We start from the raw sequence: 15,009 nt of genomic DNA on the forward strand, positions 1-15,009 counted from the left end.
AAAAAGAGGGAATTACTACCTTTTGCAACAGCAAGGATGGAACTGGAGACTCTTATGCTAAGTGCAATAAGCCAGTCAGTGAAAGACAAATACCAAATGATCTCACTTATAGGTGGAATCTAATGAATAAAATAAACTAATAAGCAAAATAGAACCAGAGGCATAGAAACATAGAACAGACTGACAATTGTAAGAAGGGAACAGGAAGTGAGACTGGCTGAAAGAAAATAAAGAGATTAGACAAAGAACTTGAATGAATGACCCATGGTCATGGACAGTGGTGTGGGGATTATCTGAGGGTGTGGAGGAGCTGAGTGGAGGGGGCAAAGGGGGAAAAATTGGGACAACTGTAATAGAAAAAACAATAAAATATTTAAATCATTTATTTCCACTCTGTTTTTCTTGGACCTTATTTTTTAGCATCGGTATTTTTATGGCTATTTAGATTACCTATATCTTTTCTCTTTAATTCTTTAAAAAATTGAGGTATATTTGATATAACATTAGTTTCAGGTATACAGACTAATGATTTTATATTTGTATAAATTGTCAAATGATTACCACAGTAAGTCTAGTTAACATCTATCATCACAAGTAGTTATATTTTTTTCTTGTGATGAGAACATTTAAGATTTATTCTGTTAGCAATTTTCAATATACAATACAGTATTAATATTATTAACAGTAACTATGTTATACATTACATCATCACAACTTATTTTATAATGAGAAGTTTGTACCTTTTGACCACTTTCCCTTATTTTACCTATCCCCCATCCCTTGCCTGTGGTAACCACTAATCTACTCTCTGTATATATGAGTTTGTGTTTTTATATTCCACACACAAGTGGTATCATATAGTATTTGTCTTTCTCTTTCTGACTTATTTCACTTATTATAATGCTCTCAAGGTTTAGCCATTTTTTTTTTTGCAAATGGCAAGATTTCCTTATTTTTATGGCTAAATAGTATTCCATTTCTGTGTAAATGCATGTCTTAAATTTTCACTTTAGTTATACCTTTTTAAATATGGAATTTATTTTTTTTTAAAAATTTTTTCCTGAATTGATGTCCTCTACTTTGTGAGACACCATTGTCATACTTTCCTTTAAATTTTTAGACTTTATTTTACTCTTGAACATATTTAAAAAGCCAATTTAAAGTCTTTGTTTACTATGTCCAGTACTGGGCTCTTTAGCAGCATTTCCTGTTGGCTACTTTTTTCTCCTCTGTGTATAAGGCATAATACCCTTTAGTTTTGCCTGTCTAAATTTTTGCTGAAAAAATGAGTATTTTAGGTATTATAACAACTTTGGTATCAGCCCCCTCCCCCTTAACCAAGGTTTTATTATTATTTTTTTGTTGCTGCTTATTTTTTGGCGACTTTCAGGATGAATTCTGCAGATTCTATGTTTCATGCAGTATCTGGCCACTGAGTCCTGTAGTAGCTCTTCGTTGTTGTTGTTGTTCTTGTTTCTATTTTAAGTCTGGTTTCCTAATGGTCACCCTGGGTCAGTATAATTTAATCATTAACAAATAACTGGTAGGAAGATTTTTTTACGTGCCTTGCCTGTATGTCTTCCACCATTTGACAAGGGGATCAATGAGGGGGACCCACAAAATTGTAATTTATAAAAATTGTGTATTTATTCTTACATGTTTAAACTTCAATCACCTTCAAAGTGTGATGGGGTGGAGGCTGAGAAGCCCCAGCAACCCCCACCACAAGCCTGGCTTGGGAGCTGGGAAAAGCAGCAACACTAGGGGATTGAGAGTTATTTTGCATATCAATAACAGCAGGCTAGATCGTAACCTGCAAGGAGCCAGGGAGATGAGCATGACTATGGCCTGTGATGTAGCTGTGAGACAACTGCTCTCTTCCCTTTAACAGAGCCTGCTCCAGAGCTTGGAGGTGGCTTGCTCGACACCACAGGCCACGACTGCCCAGACTAATTATGGCAACCAAGAAAGGCAGAGAATATGGGGAGTGCTAGCAGGTGTAGCTGATTGTGGGAAGAGTTGGAAATGGGGGTTAAAAAGGAGGTTCTAGGCTGGGATTTAAACAAAAAGGCAGGCCACCATGTAGGGCGGGGACAAGGTGTGACAATGGGGTACAAGTGAGGCCATGCGGGAAGAAAAGGGGTGAAAAGACTCTCGCTGGCAGGCCATGAGGAGGGGCCATGTAGTTTTGGATTAAGAACCGGAGATCCTTGAACACAGCTGACGGTGCTGGGAACTGCAGACCTGCCCAGCCATGCATGGATTACTGGGAGGAACCAGTAGAAGTGAGCTGTGGACTTCTGTTTTTACTTCTGGAAGGTGGTATTTCTGACTGGCATGCTCTGAGACTAGCCTGACTGGGCAGACAGGGGAGGGCAGGACTATGTGTTTGTGGGTGTATCTTTGTTTCCAAAGAGAGTGAGATTTAACGGTAGAATTCCACCATTATTCTAAACCTGTATAACTTTTAATTAAATAATCCCTTTCCTTTTTACTAAACTCGGGCATTGAGAGCCACAGTTTCTAACAGTGGTGGGCAAAAGAAGAACCATAGTACAGAAAGACCTGGGGGCTTATTTCTGTAACAAAAGTACTTTCCATTTGATGCAATACACCTATTGAGACGTTTTTTCCCAATGCTCAAAACAGTTTTTGAACCTGACTTCGATGCCTTTTAGGGCTTTTGTTGTTTTTTGTTCTGTTTTGTTTTACCTCTTCCATGTCAGCAAAATGTTTCCCTTTGAGGACCTTTTTCATTCAGGGAAACATAGGGGCAATCTTGCCCCAAGTTGCTTGGGGCAAGATTGGGTGAACAGGGAGGGTGGGACATGGGGGTCATGCTGTTCTTGGTCAAAAGCCGGTGAACACTCAGTGTGGTGTGGGCAGGTGCACTTGTAAATCACTCATCATGAAATGGGCAAACATGTCGAATCTTCAAAAACCATTCACTGAAGCTGAATGCAGCCTCTCACAGTAACACCAGTTGGCATTGTACAGAACAAACAAGGGAGGGGCCTGGGATGATATACTATTACTGAAAGAAGCCCCCAGGTCCGTTATGTCCGCCGCCAGAGAAAAGACGTCTCTCAATGCCAGAGATTCGTGAAAAGGAAAGGAAATGTTTATTTAATGCTATACAAACGTAAAGTAGTGACCTAATGTCTTTATCAAAAATCCTAAAATCCCTTTAAAACACCCACAAAACAGACACAGTCCTTCCTTCCCCCTTTGCCCAGTCCAGAGTACCGTATCTCAGGAAAGGAAATGGAAGTCCATGGCTCAGGCAGTCCTCTGGTTCTTCCCAGTTAGTACTCCATCTCGACTGGGAGACCTCTCTGGTTCCCAGCACCCTCAGCTGTGTTGCCGGGATCTCTACTAAAACCAGGTGGTGGTTCCCCCTTCTAAAGCTGTGGGGGTCCCCACTCTGGCAAAGGCACGTGGTCCTCTCTCCCAGGGCCAGGGGAGTACCCACTCAGCCAAAACCGCGTGCTTCTCCCCCTGCACAATGGCTGCAAGGGGGGGGGGTCACCACTCTGCCAAAGCCAAGTGGCAAGTGGCGGTTCTCTGCTAAAGCCGCATGGTGCTTCTCTCTTGCCGGGCTGCAGGAGTCCTCACTCTGCTAAAGCTGCGTGGTTCTCTCTCCCTCAATGGCTGCTGCATCTGGGTTTAAATCCCTGCGCCAGTCATCCTCTGCAGCCCCATTTCCGACGCCTCCCACACTCAGCCACACTTGCCCTCAATCTGCTGTCTTTTCCAGCTTTTCTGGTCGCCATCGTGGGTCTGGGCAGGTGTGACCCCATGTCATGGAGCCAATCTTCTCCAAGCTTCCTCGCAGGCACTGTAACTGGGGGGACCTGCCCCCCAGTTACGTCTTGGTGGGGTAGTTACTTCCATTTCCCTGGCTCAGAGCATGGCCACAGCTATTTAACATATCTAAGCGACTAGCCAAAGGCTATAGATATGTTAAATGACCTCACCAGAGGTTAGCTGCAAAGCTGTTGGTATTCGAAACAGCTCTCAAAGGCCCTGCTCCATGTGTCCCTTCCCCCAACCCACACCTGGGGGATGGGGGTAAAGACATCTTAAAATCTCCTGGACACCTTAAGTTCTGGACCCCATTTCAAATGCCCATTTGGGGTCCCCCCTCTTGGCTGTACCCTGTAACAGGCACACTGATATAGATGGATTCCTAGAACACTCACCTAGTGGGGGAAGCCTGTACTACAAGGGGCCACCCGTCAGAAGATAATCCTGGTTGTTTTGGGGTTCCCCGTTGTGTGGGAAGACATGTCTTCAACTCTTTTATTTCTTCCTTGCACAGGCTCTCAAAATCAATCAGAGGTGAGTCGGTTTTCTTTACCGTGCATCATGACCACTCAGATCCAAAGGAATATGTCTCAGTTTTTCAGTGTCCTATGGCCATGTAGTTTTCCAAAATTTCCTCTAAACTTCTTGAATGGGTTCTTATTTTGTGCACCTTAAATCACAGCCTTAAGCAGATGTGACATAGCCAGCACATTACTATTGTTTTGGTAATGCCCAGGGTTGGATACTCTGTGCCTCTGCTTCCCCCTTCCCACCCCACCCCCCTACCCCAGGTAAACTCTTACTCAAATTAAATAGACACAATACCCTAGGAATATAGATTTCCCAGTGAGCTTCGACATGGGACAAATATTGGCAGTACTCTGGGGATAGTACTTTTAAAGCAGCTGCAAAAGATATCAGACATCTCCATTAATTGTGAGGCTCTTGGTTTTTATAGCTACTATACTAGTGAGGTAGGTGAAAAGGGGTAAGAGAATAACCCTAAAGTAAAAAAAATCACAGTATTTTATTGAGGTTGCTTAGTTTCCCTGGGGTGGATGATTTTCAGTTCAATCTCTGATTTTGGTTAATTTCTATAGTACTGTAATGGTTGATTTTAGGGTCCCCCCCCCCAGTTATTTTCATGGGTTTTGTAGGAAAGTTCACCAAGGTCCTCAGTCTACTATCCTGGAAGTCAAACTTTAGATAGCTTTTTAAAGTCTGTTCAGCACAGCTTGAGGTAATATGTGACTCATTAGCATAAATACCTGAGGCAAGTGGGTTGGGTAAGCTGGAGAAAGGCTGGTGTTCCACAAGGAGCTGCAGCAAGGAGGAGCTAATTCAGTTGGCTAAGACTCTATCCTGTCTTTGTTCCATGAGAGCTGTAGGAACAGAGAAATCTACAAAACTCTGGACATGGCAGATACCTCAACAACTGATCCCCAATATTACTTTAGCCTGAGTAGTAGAAGAGGGCACATAATTAGCTGCCTTATTTATTTTTATAGCAGATGCTATTGTAACTGTGGGTAATATCCCCATTGCCTGTTAATGCTAGCAGTCATAACTGTGGTGAGAAGTTGTCAGGCTTGACTATGACTTCCTGATTCAAATGCCTACCATCTCTCTTAGTTTTTCTCTTGGAGCTCTGGAATGCCAGTCAGCTCAAACACAGTAGCACCTCAGTAAAAAAAGGGGAATTGAATCCACAAAGGATCACCCTTACCAGTAGAAAATAGGAGTCAGGGTATAAATGCCCCATTCTCTCAACATCCAGGGGGCAATTGAGAAGGTACCTTTGAAAAGTGGAGGCTATAAAGAGCCTTCCCAGACTATAGGAGTAACTGTGGATAGGTGGCAGTGAACTCTCTCGTACTGCCCAGGTGAGGACAGTAGGTAGAATAGATAGTGAGAGCCATGCTTAGGGATGGACAAGGGGAAGACTGGTAAGAATGTAGGGATCAGAGGTAAGCAACAATAGTCTGGAGGTGGTCTGTACACCACTTTACATGATACTTCATTTTCTAAAAGTTTCTACCCATTAAGAAGTAGGTACTATCCTCTAGGTCTAAGTCCATCCATGTTGTCCCAAATGGTAAGATTTCATTCTTTTTATGGCTGAGTAATATTCCATTGTACTTTTGTACCACATCTTCTTTATCCAATTGTCTATTGATGGGCACTTGGGTAGCTTCCATAATTTGGTTTGCAAATAATGCTGCAATGAACATAGGGTTACATATATCTTTTCAAATTAGTGTTTTGGATTTCTTTGGCTATGTCAACTGTAGTTGAAAAAAAAAGTAGATATGAGAGCAAAGAATTCAGCTGGATAGTGGACCTTGGCAAAGAAGATAGTGGACTTGGGGAAGAATCATGAGAATTATGCTCATTTAGAGAGGTTGCTTAGCTGCCTTTAAATTATGAGTAACAGCTGTTTAAAGTTGCCACCCAGAAAAACACATTTTGCTGTGACAAACAACTAAACACAACTGAAAATATACCTTTCTAAATCATTTACAGACTTGCCGTTTTGCAAAAACACTCCATCATTTTACACATAAAGATTAAGCCAAAATATGGATTTACTTCTTTTCCAATGTTATTCCTATATGCAGTGAAAAGTTCAGGTAGCAATTAGAAAATAGAAAGATAAATAAATATAGACCTACTCAATCTCTTTTAAAGAAAAAAATACAAGCAGGATTCACTTTTGCACTTTGCCTTAAAAGGCTGTTATATGTGTAGGAGGCACTCAGTGACTTTTAACCTCAGTAAATTCACTTGTGGCTGATAGGATTCTCCTTATACCATGGTTGATTGGAATGAGATGATTTTTGTCTTTCAACTCAAGATTGTCTAGTAACTCCTAATGCCCTTAACACTGGAAGTTCCCATGGAGACTGGGTTCTGGTTGTCCACACAGCCACCCTTCATTGTGTCTCTCTCCATCCTTCTCTTACACTTCCTGCCCTTCCCCTTTAGATATTGGGGTAGGATCGCTTTTCAATGCCTGCCAAATAAGACAGTCAGTTCCACTCACAATGCTCACGACTCTCTTGCCTCTCTGAGAAATTACCTGATGTATCAATAAAATTAAACTGGGCCTTCTTTAACCTGTGACTGTCCTGTGTTGCTCCTTTCCTTAGTTCTGGCTTCCTGGCTGCTCTGATAATCTTCATTTTTCACAATTGAAATTCATGTTCTAGGTTCAAACCAAAGTTGGTACTGGGCCACAGATAAGATTCTCAACAAAAGCAATGTAAGGAACATAGAGAAGCTGTCAACTGGAAGATCACGTTGCTTTTAACATGAGCTTGTCTGTACATACTGGCTGTACCCTAGCAAGCTGCTAGGGACCTTCCCCTGATTCATTTGCAATAGAGTCACTGCTGGTTTAATGTCTACCTTTCATGTCGTTTCCATTTTTTGAAAAAATGTACTCCAATCCTTTTATTTTTTTCTAGGTTCACAAACCTACTCCTCTGTCACCTACAGTTGGAATTCTACATGCAGAACAGTTGATAGCATTGTTGGTGATGGACCAGATGTTTTCCAATCTTCTAATAAATAACTGATTTGAACAGAGTTCTCTTAGGTAAGGCTCAGCATGCCACAGAGGTACAGAATCTTCCCAGTAAAGTTGCTACCCAAGAGATTACGTTTCTTAACTAATCTGGGATGCTGTTTGATCTTCATTCCCTGGATGATCTTTGATGTGTAGTATGTATTGGTTCACATATCTATCATATACATAAAACTTCTCAATATACACTATATTTCCAAATGGTTTTACATCATTATAATTCACTCATAAGAGTAGAGAGAAGAGAAAATTTAAGGTAACTTTAAACTTGTTTCTCAAATAGACCACATTGCCTTTAAATTTTTTTTACATATTATAAACGTGTATAATTAAATTGTAGATGTGTTGATTTCTTCACAGTAAGTACTTAAATTTTATTCATTTTTATTTACTTTTATTGAGAAAAATGAAATAGTTCATATAAGTTTAAGGTGTACAGAATAATGACTTCACTTACATATATCATATATTGGGATATGATTACCACAATAAGTTAACAAGCATCATCTCATATAGATTTAAGAAAATGTTTTTTTTTCCTTGTGAAGAACTCTAGGATGTACTCTCTCAGCAACTTTCAAGTAGATTATACAGCAGTGTTAACTACAGTCATCATGCTGTACATTACATCCCCAGAATGTAACTATATTATACCTTTTGACCACCTTCACCCAATTCTCCTACCCTCTATCCCATCTGTGGTAACCACAAATCTGATCTCTTTTTTTTAATGGAGTTTGTCATTGTTCCACACATAAGTGAGATCATATGGTATTTGTCTTTCCCTTATTTCTTTTGATTTTGTAGGAGAGATCATGAATGCAGTCCCCCTCTACTACAAATTATGCAGTCAAGTTTCCCACATTTGGGGAAATTGCAGGGGTCAGCACACCCAGAGTGCAATGGATAAGACTCACCCTAGGAAAATCACTTTCATGATCATGGTATCTGACCTGCCAGGTTAAGTATTTCTGTGACTTATTTCACTTAGCATAATGACCTCAAGGTCATTATATTGTTGCTAATGGCAGGATTTTCTTTTTTAATGGCTGAATAGTATTCCATTACTTATACATATATAGACATATATGCATATGCATATGTAGACATACATGCAAATACATACAATATACATAACACACTAAATTTATTATCCCTTATCTGTCAATAAACACAGGGTTGTTTCCATGTCTTGGATGTTGTGAATAATGCTGGAGTGAATATGGGGGTGAGATAACTCTTTGACCTAGTGGTTTTATTCCCTTCAGGTATATATCCAGAATTAGATGCTGGATCACATGGTAGTTCTGTTTTTAATTCTTTGAGGAACCTCCATACTGGTTTCTATAGTGGCTGTACCAATTTATAGTTCTACCAACAGTGTACAAGGGTTCCCTTTTTTCTCCATCCTTGCTGGAATGTATTATCTCTTGTCTTTTGGCTGATAGCTATTCTAACATGCATGAGGTGATATTTCATTGTGGTTTTCATTTGTATTTCCCTAATGATTAGTGATGTTGAGCACCTTTTCATGCACCTGTTGGACATTACTATATCTTCTTTGGAAAATGTCTATTCAGTTTCTTTGGATGGTTTTTAAATTATTTTTATTATCAGTTTTATCCAGTTTGTGCTCATATAGTTGTTCCTAGTAGCCTGGTTCCTTGTTATCTGTAATATTATATTCCCTCTTTCATTTATAATTTTGATTTGGATCCTGTTTGTTCTTTGGTTAGTTTCACTAAAAGTTTGTCAGCTTTGTTTTCTTTTCAAAGAACCAACTCTAGTTTCTAAATTTTCCTGGTCTCTATGTCATTTACCTCTGCTCTATTATTTCTTTTCTTCTGCTAACTTTGGTATTAGTTTTTTATTCTTCTGGTTCCTTGAGGTGTAGAGTTAAGTTTACTTAAGATTTTTCTTGATTTTTAATGTGTTTATTGATAAGAACATCACTCTTCCAGCTGCTTTTGCTGGATCCTATAAGTTTTGGTATATTGTATTCCCATTTTCATTTGCCTCAAGATATTTTATTTCCCCTTTCTTTTTTGATCCTCTGACTATTTAAGAGAAAAATTAAATTTAAAATTAAACTTTTAATTTTCTCTATTTGTGAATTTCCTCCAGTTATTTACTTCCAGTTTTTTACTATTATGGTCAGAGAAGATACTTGCTATGATTTCAGTGTTCTGGAATTTTCTAAGACTTTTCATGTGGCCTAACATATGGTTTACCCTAGAAAATGTTTCATGTACACTGGAGAAAAATGTGTATTCTGCTCTTGTTGGAAAGTTCTGTATATATCTGTCAGGATTTTTTGATTTATAGTGTTATTCAAATATGCTGTTTCCTTAGTGATTCTCTGTCTGGATGATCTATATTTTGTTGAGAGTGGATTATTAAAGCCTCCAACTATTATTTTATTGCTATTTATCTCTCATTTTATCTGTTATTTTTTTTTTGCTTTATATTTGCTCTGTGTTGGGTGCATAAATATTTACAATAGTTATATTCTTGATATATTGACCCCTTTATCATTTTATGATGGCATTCTTTGTCTTTACTATTTTTAGTACAAAGTGTATTTTATATTGCTTAAAATATCTTTTTGTATTTTTTACATCCTCAGTCAGTCCATATGTGTCAAGTCAAAGAACTTGGTGTACAGTTCTGCCTAATATCCTCAAACAAGAGCCTTGCCACCTATATGGGTCCCTGTCTGGGAAAGTGATTTGTCTCCCAACCCACTGCAGAATACAACCTTCAGCCCACCTGACAAGAGGACCTAACCAAAGCATATAGGGAGCTAACTCTTGTCTAGGGAGATAATCAGGTACACCTGTCCACCAAACTCTCTGGCCAGATGAGCAGAGCCGTTAGACAGGCTCTGAGCTCCAGTACTGCTGGGTCAAGCAGTTTCCCAAGTGCTCCAGCAAGGCTTCAAGGTCAGGTGGGGTCAGAAGCTACCTTCAGCAGGAGCAAGGCCATGAATTAGCTCCTTTGTCTAGTGGGGCAGCAGAACTGACTCCAAGGCCAGAAGAGTTCTTTGGGATCTTGACTCAAGCAGAGCTGTGCCCTAATGTCCACAGCCAAATGGAGGTATATGTTTTGTTCTAAGCTGGAAACCACAGGAAGAAAAATGTCTGAAAACTATTTTGATGTGACTGTAACTCACTCTGATCTTCTCTAGGCAATGAATGCCTTATAAACACTTAAACACTTCCTTGGCTTTTCCAGTTTATTCCATTGTATAGAGTCAGTCCTATTTATTCCCTTGTTAACTAAACAAATATAGCTTGACTCCACTGCAGATCATACCTAAAGAAATATTTTCATGTAGCTCTAACTATATTCAAAAAAATTAGTCTAATATACCTTGCAAGCTTCAATATGTAATATACCTTGCAAGCTTCAATATGTAGTTCTTTAAAAAAATCACTAGCACTCCTCTATGACTACCTTTAATATCAAGATCAGCTTTGAAAAGGAGATAATTTGTTTAGGTAAATGTGTTTTTCATGTGGAAGGGCTAATACAGATGATAAAGTTTCACCCTCTGATCATAGACATGTCTCACCATATCCAGCAATTTACCTGTTTGTCTTAGATGCTTTTCTGTAGGCAAATGACATTTTTTATGAAGTTATAGAGGGGAATAAGTTGTATGTATGCTGTGTCCTGGGCACCTGGGGGCAGAAGTAAAATTTCTAATGGAATACATCTAACAGAGTGCTTTCCAGATTCTATGTTTATGGTAGATTCCAAAGACACAAGTCAATGGATCACAGATATAATAGCAATTCTGCTGTTAGTTCGAAGACAACATTACATCTGATAATTTCTGAGGTTCTAGTCCAAGATGGTGACACAGGAGGGATTCCTGAATTGACCTCCTGCAATAGACACACCAAATAGACAGCTACAGACAGAACAATTTACTTTGAAAAATATCCACAAGCTAGTTGAACAACTTCTACACATGAAAAAACCCTTCATCAAACAGATAGGAGAGGCTAAGACACAATTTCACAATAAAACCTGCCTTTAGTGTCAGGGGGAACTCAACTCCCAGCTTCTCCCTGAGAAGTGAAGGGTTTGGGTCTCAGAGATTTGGTACCCCAATGCTTAAAACAGTCACCTAGAGTTGGGCCCAAAAATACCTAGTTCTGAAAGCTACTGGGGCTCATATTCATGAGAACCTCAAGGCTATAGTGACATAAGAGATAGCAGAATGAGACAAGTCCAGCCATTTCATGAAAGAGACATATTTACTTATCTAAAAAGTTTCAGCCTGAGGAGCAGACTTCTAATTTCATACACATCTAGGGGCTGACTATAATACTTTCAATAGATTGGGGAGGCTGTTAGATGCCATCATCATGGTCTCCCTCTGCCTTGCTCCAGATAACCAGTGTCGCCTGAAAAGGAACTTGTGTACACATTGGGCATGCCAGTTTCTGTGGCTGTTTCCCAGGGACATGCCTTGTTATCCTGACTCTGGTGCAGCAGGGCATATGTTCATGGATCCCACGGGACTGTACAAAGAGAGGAAAAATTATGAATAAGCTATTCCCCCAAGGTACAGTTCAGAGGCAACAGTTCAGAGGCAACAGACAGAAATGTCCAGTCTTTCTATGAAAGAAACCTATTTCTTAAAAGCTGTAGGCTTCTACTTTAATACACACTTAGGGGCTGAATACAATCCTCTCCACAGGTGGGAAAGGCCAGCAGATGCCTTTTTTGTACTATCCCTCTGCCCACCATAAGAAGCCATGTCTCAGAAAGGGAGCTTGCACACCTGTTTGACACCCTGGCATTGGGGCTACTGCCCTGAAGGCTCATTTCTTGATAAACTGGCTTTAGTGGCCAGTAGGGCTGTGCTCACATGCTCAACACAACATTAGCAAACAAAGAAACAGTTCTTAACTAGTTATCTCTTAAGGGCTCAGGGCAGAGAGTGAACACAGAAAGGCCCACATCCTAGTCTTTCCACAAAAGAAGTGCATTTTCATACCTTAAGAGCTCCTGCCTGAGAGTTTGGCTTCCAAATAGTCTGCATGACTGAGAGCCTCTCTTTCAGGATACTGACAGGTGTTGGCACTTAACTACCGGGAGCCACTAAAAACCTGCTATGATGAGCACAGAGGATTGAGAGAGAACTAAGAGCTAGGATGGGGTTGAATGATAAGGTTCATCTCCTACCTAAGATCAGTTCTTCAAGACTGGGGGAGATGACTGTTTTGTACAATGCATAGGAAATAACACAGAGTCAAGAAAATGGAGAAGTAGAAGAATATATTCCAAAGAAAACCTTAGAAAAAGATCTTAATGAGATGGTGTTACTAATTTACCTAATAAATGGTTGAATATATGGTCATAAAGATACTTCCCAAGGAGAGAACAATGCATAAATACAATGAGAATTTCAACAAAGAGATAGACCATATAAGAAAGTACTAAACAGAAATAAGTGAGATGAAACATATAATAATTGAACTGAAAAATTCTATAGAGGGGTTCAAGAGCAGGCTAGATGAAGTAGAAGATAAAATAAGGCAAAAAATAGTCAAAACTTAAAGACAAGGACAGAATCTTAAAAGAAAAAAGACCTGGCTGGTGTAGCTCAGTGGATTGAGCATGGACTGTGAACCAAAATGTTGCAGGTTTGATTCCCAGCCAGGGCACATGCCAGGGTTGCAGGCCAGGGTTGCAACAGGGCCCCCAACAACTGCACATTGATGTTTCTCTCTCTTTCTCCCTCCCTTCCTTCTCTAAAAATAAATAAATAAATATTAAAAAAAAGCAAAAAAACACAATGAGATACCACTTCACACTGGTGAGAATGGCCATCATAAATCAACAAACAAAAAGTGTTGGAGAGGATATGGAGAAAAGGGAACCCTAGTGTACAGTTGGTGGGAATGCAGACTGGTGCAGCTACCATGCTGTGGGAAACAATATGGAATTTCCTCAGAAAACTAAAAATGGAACTGCCTTTTGACCTAGCAATTTCATTGCTAGGATTATATCCTAAGAACCGTGAAACACCAATCCAAAAGAATCTGCACCTCAATGTTCATAGCAGTGCAATTTACAATAGCCAAGTGCTGGAAACAACCTAAGTGCCCATCAGTAAATGAATGGATCAAAAACTGCAGTATATTTACACAATGGAATACTATGCAATAGAAAGAAAGAAGGAGGTCCTACGCTTTGCAACAGCATGGATGGAACTGGAGAGCATTATGCTAAGTGAACCAGGCAGTGAGGGACAGATACCATATGATCTCACCTTTAAGTGGAACCTAATAAACAAAACAAGCAAGCAAAATATAACCAGAGACATTGAAATTAAGAACAATCTGACAGTAACCAGAGGGGAAGTGGGAGGGGATAATGGGGGGAAAGGGGGAAGGGATTTCAGGACAACTATAAAGGACACATGTACAAAACCAAGGGGGAATGGAAGCAGAAGAGGCAGGTTGGGATGGCTGGGGTCAGGGGGAGTTGGGGGGGGGTAAATGCAGACAACCGTACTTGAAAAACAATAAAATAATTAAAAAGAAGAAAAAAAAAACAACTGGTTATGTACAAGTGAACTCCCATAAGACTATCAACTGATTTTTCAGCATAAACTTTTAGTACATCATGCCACACCCTTCAAAACTACTAACCAAGAACGTGCTACCTGCCAATAATTCCCTTTAGATATGTAGGAGAGAGTTTTACAGATGAGTAAAAGCTGAAAGAGTTCATCACCATTCCTTTATAAGAAATGTTAAAGGGGCTTCTTCAAGGTGAAACAAAAGGGTACAAATTAGTACCAGGAAAATATATGAAAGTATAAATCTCACAGGTGAAGTAAATATATAGAATTCAAAATAATCTAATGTTATAATGGTTGTGGGTTAATTGCTTAAATCTAGTATGAAGGTTTAAAGACAAAAGGAGTAAAAACTACAAAAATGTGTTAATTGATATATAAGATAAAAACGATTTACATTGTGACAAAAAAAAAATCATGGGGAGAACAAAAATGTACAACTTCAGAGCACATTTTACTTTAAGTAGTTGTTCAACTTAAAATAGATAAAATATATTTATAACAATCTAAGTTTCATATTAACCACAAATAAAAATCTATTGTAGATATATAAAAGAGAAATCTAATTATTGCACTACAGAAAATCATCAAATCACAAGAGAACAAGACAGAAAGGCATGAAATAATTGCAAAGAAACAGCCACAAAATAATTAAGAGAACACCAATAGTTAAGTCCATACCTATCAATAATTATATTAAATATAAGTGGACTAAATTCTCCAAATAAAGACACAGTGGTTGGTGAATGAAAATATAAGACCCAACTATATGCTACAGGAGACTCACTTCAGCTTTAAGGACACACATACACTAAAAGTGAAGGTATGGAAGAAGGTATCCCAAGCAAATTCATAACAAAAGAAAGCTTGAGTAGCTATAGGTATATCAGACATAATAGACTTGAAGACAAAGGCTGTTAATAAGATTTAATTATAAAAGAGTCAGTCCAACAAGAAGATATAACAGTTGAAATATTTATGCAACCGAAAGAGGATCACATAAATAATTAAAGCA

General features: G+C 39.1%; 1 non-coding gene across 1 annotated transcript; it reads right to left on the bottom strand.

Annotated features, from left to right (window-relative positions):
* Positions 1-8,197: 8,197 nt before the first annotated feature.
* Positions 8,198-8,362, bottom strand: LOC123809055. Its single transcript, XR_006783930.1, has one exon. It is a non-coding gene; the product is annotated as a U1 spliceosomal RNA (small nuclear RNA).
* Between the last annotated feature and the right edge of the window lie 6,647 nt (positions 8,363-15,009).

This window comes from Phyllostomus hastatus, unplaced genomic scaffold, assembly GCF_019186645.2.
Source record: "Phyllostomus hastatus isolate PE091 unplaced genomic scaffold, TTU_PhHast_1.1 phas_scaffold_501, whole genome shotgun sequence".
Lineage (NCBI taxonomy): Eukaryota > Metazoa > Chordata > Mammalia > Chiroptera > Phyllostomidae > Phyllostomus > Phyllostomus hastatus.